This window comes from Triticum dicoccoides, chromosome 5A (assembly GCF_002162155.2).
Source record: "Triticum dicoccoides isolate Atlit2015 ecotype Zavitan chromosome 5A, WEW_v2.0, whole genome shotgun sequence".
In the NCBI taxonomy this organism is placed as follows: domain Eukaryota; kingdom Viridiplantae; phylum Streptophyta; class Magnoliopsida; order Poales; family Poaceae; genus Triticum; species Triticum dicoccoides.
The window spans coordinates 689,159,038-689,165,448 of record NC_041388.1 but is presented as its reverse complement, the minus strand read 5'-3'; positions in this window follow the sequence as shown (position 1 = coordinate 689,165,448).

Genomic DNA, 6,411 nt, shown 5'->3' with positions numbered 1-6,411 from the left:
TAATGATTTACAACTTCGTGTGCCATGTGTACACGCGACAGGTATGTGTAATAATGATCCATATCGCCATGGAGCGTTGGTGTTTGACAGAATCTAGGAGAAGTAACAAAAGGAATAAGTAGTTCCTTCGGATTGATTAAGTAGTTCCATTCTAGCATTACTATCTGCTATGGTTAACAGAGTAATAATGTGTCTATGGTTGCTGCATAATCTTGCTGCATGGTCTTCCTTCGGATTGATTAAGTAGTTCCATTCTAGCATTACTATCTGCTTAACTGAGTTCTTAATTAAATTCTTCTTTTATTTCATCACAATTGCGTGTGGGCATCCATTCTTCAAATTTTCAATCATATTCAATGCTAAAGTGGCAAACTCGACTGAAAATTATTGAAGATACCAAATAAGCGATACTGTCTTGGTTATATATGGTTGGTCAAAAATAGTGGAAAAGTTGTTGGAGCAATAATTTTGATACATGTACTACAATCCATCATTTAAAGAAAGCTCACATATAGCACTAAAATTTTAAAAACCTAGCCCGCGTGAAAGCACGGGTTGACGACTAGTCTACTTAATAGCTAGCCGATTTCTAGTTAGATAAGACTCGGATGGCATGTACAATGGTGCTATCTTAGGAGTGCCACATAGGATAGATGATGAGGTGGAAGAGAGAGAACTCATAAGAAAAGGCTTGTCTTCTCTTATTTAAGAGAAGACAAGAGGTGGTCTCTTAGCATAATATGTCTCACCACATTTCTAGGAATTGCTACTTATTAAAGATAAGGCTAAGAGATGACCCATTGTAGACAAATTTTGTTGTCATCTCTAAGTCACATGCAAGACTTAAGATAAGACTATCTTATCAACCATTGTACATGCCCTAAGCCTATGAAAGTGCTCAAGGTGACCTCGTCAATTTCAAAATATGTCGACTTAGTCGTTTGTAGATGCTCAAAGGGTAGAATGCGTACGCATGCATTTATAAGGGTAAGTATACATACATGTTACAAACGTCTGCATCTATATTATGTTTAGAATAAGGGTGTGGCTAGGTCTCAATCGACTGAGATTTAACCAAATCTCAGTCAAGTGACGTAACATACAAGAGAGAGAAAAAAATCAAAATGAAAATTTTACACGAATTTTAATGTGAGATCTCACGGATATAGCATCGACTTAGACTTTCGCAAGACTGTTCAAAAAAACTCATGGAAGTGCACCAACTATCGGGCCAACAGAACAATTTCAGTTGTGTGGGTCCAGTTTTCTTTCTTTTTTATTCATCTAGATGAGGACATGAGAAGGTTATGCGAACAATATGACAAAAAGAAAACAAGTGGTGACAAAAGAGAATTATGAAAGATAGACTTCACTGTGCTACAAACATTTTTAAAGTATATTTTTGGTCCCTTAAGTTTTCGAAAGTCGGCAAAGTCCCTCATCTTTTTTTGGTCAATATGTAGTCTGTCATGTTTCAGAACTGAAGACATTTCATTCAAAACCGGAAATGTTTGGAAAACCGCTGACATGTCACCGTTTTTTTTTACTCTCCTCCCTCTCTCGTACAATAGTAACATTTTCTCGAGCACTTTGTGTGCGTTCGTCCCGCACACTAACAACGACACTGCCAAGCTCAAAGTCGGACATCACTTGCTACGGGTAGCTGCACCACGACCACCGCATCTACTGGTACCTGAGACTTGGCCTTGTTCGATGGCACGAGCGTTATGTGCTGGACAATGGCATTCAGTACACCACCGTCTCCGACGTCAACTTGGACACGCTCTTGCCGGCGCTTACTGCGGCCGGCTCTCGGGAGCCTGTCGGCGGTCGTCGGTGAGGTCAGCTGGCGATGGCTGGCGACAAACATGCGACGGCGGCCTATGGGTAGCACTTTCTGGGGAGTCATGGGTATGCTCATCCGTGTACCCCGACAGCAGCACGTCCGCCGGCGGCATCGTGCGGTTGTGGCTGCCCTCTTACGTGGTGATGAGCACCATCCGGTCATCGACGCACCGCCGCAGCTTCCGTTCCGCACCGGGCAGCCGGCGACCATGGTGCACCGGTGGCCATCTTATGCCCCTACTTGCTCCACTGGCACCCGTTACTGATCTGCAAGACCATCGCAAGAAACGATTAAGCCCAAGGCATGTCATCATGGTTCATGGATGACTATGATGACGAGTGTACGTACGTACCGTACCGTGGCAGCTTTGAAGCAGGCCTTGTGCAAGGTGGCGGCGGCGGATCGGGGCCCTTGACAATACACGGCGGGGAGGAATTTGAATGAGAGTGAGTGACGGTGCACCGCCGGCCTACGCCATGCCTGCCCGCCCGCAACCGCAAGGCAGGAGTAAATTGCTCAGAAGTACCTACAATTGAAGTATTGGAATCAGATTGTTATCAAGATTGGTAATTTTTACATGTCAGTATTAAGATTGGGGCGAGCCGTTGCAAAAAAGACTAAAAGTGCGTTTTATACATATTGCCAGAAAAACTGACTGGTTGGGCCTGCGCGTCAGGCACCAAGCTGGCCAGTGCGCGCGTGCCCGCGCGCTGACTGCGCGTTGACTAGGACGAGGCTGGCTCGCACCGTTATAGTCGCGCCTGTGCGACCGAGCCAGACCCGACCCCGACCCCACTCGCCTTCTTCTTCCTTTCTTCTTGCTCTCTGCCTCGCCGTCGCCTGCACCCGCCACCGCCGGCAGCCACACCATGCCGCCGCAGCCATGGTTCTGGAGGACGAGAGCAGTGATGACAACTCAAGCCTCCCGTACATGCACTCCGAAACCTCCATCGATGGGCTGAACCAGGTAAGTTACTCCATTGGAGCTAGGGTTAGGGTTAGGTTTAGGAAATTTGGGGATTTTTGTGTGTAGGTGGTCTTTGTTGTGAGGATTTCGTTTGATTTGCTGTGTCCGCCTGCTGTGCTTTTGACTGTGCAAGTGCCTTTCTCACTTGAGGACCCAGATTACAAGGGCCTTGAGCTAGATCTGATGGCGTTCTGCGAGAAGCATGGGAAGCCATCAGAGAGGCTTGTTGCATTTGAAGGAACAATGACTGGGAGAAGGTTCTTAGCATGTGGAGAGCCGATATTTTTCTTGCCTTGGTGATTAGCACTGGATGTGTTCATTGAAAGTGGCAGAGTCTTGTTTGCCACCTGTGATTCAGTTATGTGCATGCTCAATTTGTTAGTCACTAGCAAAAGAGCCCGTGCGTTACAACGGAAGAGAAAACATAATATACGCTCTTAACTCAACAACCATCACTCAAGACCAAAATAGGTCCATCTCCTTTATTTTTGCGAGGCAACATATATGTGTTGCCGCTTATCCTCCTTCTCACCCTCGCCGGCGATGGCCTCGGTGTTCACACAAAACAACAAAAAACGTGTGTTGAATATGGTTAGTCCTAAGGTGTCTCTCTCTCCCTCTCCTCTCTCTCTCTCTCTCTCTCTCTCTCTCTCTCTCTCTCTCTCTCTCTCTCTCTTCCTCTCTCTCTCTCTCTCTCTCTCTCGCTTTCTCTCACTCTCGCGATGGGAAATCTGTTGTTTCCCCCGCGATATTTTTCAGAGGTATGCATGTGTAGTTATCGATGTTTTCTTTTCCGTATATGGTTATAGTGGGGTGTTTATTTGCAATCCGGATCGCTGCCGATATGAAAAAAACAAATCTTGCGCTATAAATTATAAGTTTGCTTTCATAACAATATTTAAAAATACTTAACAGGTAAAATTAACATGATATTTAGGTTCCACACATTTTTCTAATAAAATTTCATATATAATATGTTAAAATCGAAGTTACGGTTTAAAAGGTACAGATAATTTAGAAAATCATTTGGTTTGACTCAAATATATTCCAAAATAATATTTAAAAATACTTAACAGGTAAAATAATCTCATATTCATATTCTACATATTTTTTTAATCAAATTTCATATATAACATGTTTAAATCGGAGTTACGGTTTAAAAGATATGGATGATTTTAAAAAGCATTTGTTTGACTTAAATATGATCTGCGGATCAATTACCTAAAACATCAAGGGGGTTTCGAAAAATGTAAAATAACGGTTCGGGTGTGACTTAAATCCGGACGGTGGATTGATTTCAAGAAAAGATAGGGACTTTTGTGTAAAATACAAATATAATGATTTGTTTTAACTTAAAGCAGGACTGCGGGTTGAATTCACATCAGGGGGGTTTCAAAAAATGTAAAATAACGGTTCGGGTGTGACTTAAATCTGGATGGCAGGTTGATTTCAAGAAAAGACGGGGACTTTTGTATAAAATACAAATATAACGATTCGTTTTAACTTAAAACAGGACTAGGGGTTAAATTCTCTGAAATAGAGGGACTTTTTTGAAAAATGCCATGACGGACAAAAGAAACCCAATTTGCTTTATTATTAGGTAAAGATATGTGCCCTACTATAGTGCTCATCGTGGGAATGCTCATTATTAAGTTCAGTGGAATGCATTTCTGCTAAAATATATGATCCTGTTGTGTGCACATGCTATTTATTTACACTTCTTTCCAAATGCAGTGTTGCTCAATATTAAGTTCAGTGGAGCCAGTTAGTAACTATTGCTTACTGCTGACAGTAGGTAGTCTCATTAGCTAGTTTGTTGCTGCAGGCTAGTGTAGTGTATTTAGCTGGGCAAAGTAGTTCACATTGTATTGCTTATTACTGTTAGGATTCCATTATATTAATGGTCAATTCTTAGCAACTGATGTTGCTTAGCACATGGCTGCTTAGCAACTTCTAAGTTGAATGGAGTGTTACTCTGCTGCCTGGTAAATATATTGATCATCCGTTGCAGGATTACATCAATTTATTTTACAATGTGCTCCTGTTGCTTAGCAAATGGCTGTGCAAATTCAGTTAATGTCAGTGCCAACATTAGGTACTGCCATGAACTAACTGTTGCTTAGTACTCTTAGTAGTTGTATTGTACTAAATTTTGCCCTTCTAATTTTTCCAGGAAGGTCAGAATTGTGGGTTTGTTCAGTGGGTTGATGAGCAGTGGCCCCCAACAATGGAGAATGCATTGCTGAAGCTTTGGTCAATGGTTGAAGAGAGCAAGTCTGCTAGGGTGAATGATAATCTTCAAAGTGCTTTAACTACTCATCATTTGACAGAAGAAAAGAACAAGCTGGATGCAGACTATGACAAGTCAGTGAAAGATGTGCATCAACTTGTGGACTTTTAGTAGGATAGGGTTGTGGATTTCAGTTATCTGCAGTCCGCTGTCACATATCAGCACCAATGCAGAGCTGAATTGGTGGCCGGTATGAATGCAGAAATGGCAAAGAAAGATGCAGCTACAGAGAAGCTTCAACAGAAGTATGAACTCCTGTGCAACCTGACAAGTGCTCAAGCAACTGTCATCCAAAACCTGAAGTTGAAGAATATGAAAGAGAAGGAATTGATGAGTGAGGCTAGGATGAATTTGGAGTTGAAGAATTCAGAGTTCACAAAGTTTGAGGAGAAGCTCACCCAAGAGAATCTAGAGTTGAAGTTCCAGGTTGCTGATCTGCTGAAGCTCAAGGAAAACCATAATGAAGAGAACCAGATGCAAGAGTTTAAGATTACTAAGCTCATGAAGGCAGAGGAGAAGCTGAAGGAGAAGATCAAGGGGATCCAGGCCATCTTGCAGAACTGAACAAGATGAATTGAGATTAGTGGGCATTGCAGACCTTTTGGGAAGGATGGCTGTGCAATGACCTAGTAACTTAGAATTATGGTTGTGTAATGTATGGTTCTAGTACTAATTGTGAACTCTCGCTCTTTATGTACCTAGTAGTTATGCTATTCATCCTTTTGTGAGAAAAGGATGGATTGTGCATTTGAACTCCACTATGTAATGTGAACAATGGTTGTGTATTCCTATAATGTGTTGAACTCAAGTTAGTATTGTTTGCTTTCAATGTTAGACTAAAAATGATGACATAGTGATGCTTATGTTAGACTGAAAATGATGACATAGTGATGCTTATGTTAGACTGAAAATGATGACATACTGATGCTTATGTTATACTGATGGTTAAATGCTTAAATGCATTTGCAAAAGGAATAGTTACATATGTTAGAGTGATGCTTAAATGCTTAAATGCATTTGCAAAAGGAATAGTTTGTTATGTTACAGTGATGCTTTAGGTGGTTCCGTCGACCTCGAGCCACCCTAGACCAAAGTTGATGGCTTTAGGTGGTTCCGTGGACCCCGAGCCACCAAAACCCAAAATGATGGCTCTAGGTGGTTCCGTCGACCTCGAGCCACCCTAGACCAAAGTTAATGGCTTTAGGTGGTTTCGTCGACCCCAAGCCACCAAAACCCAAAATGATGGCTTTAGGTGGTTTCGTCGACCCCGAGCCACCCTAGACCCTAGTTGATGGCTTTAGGTGGTTC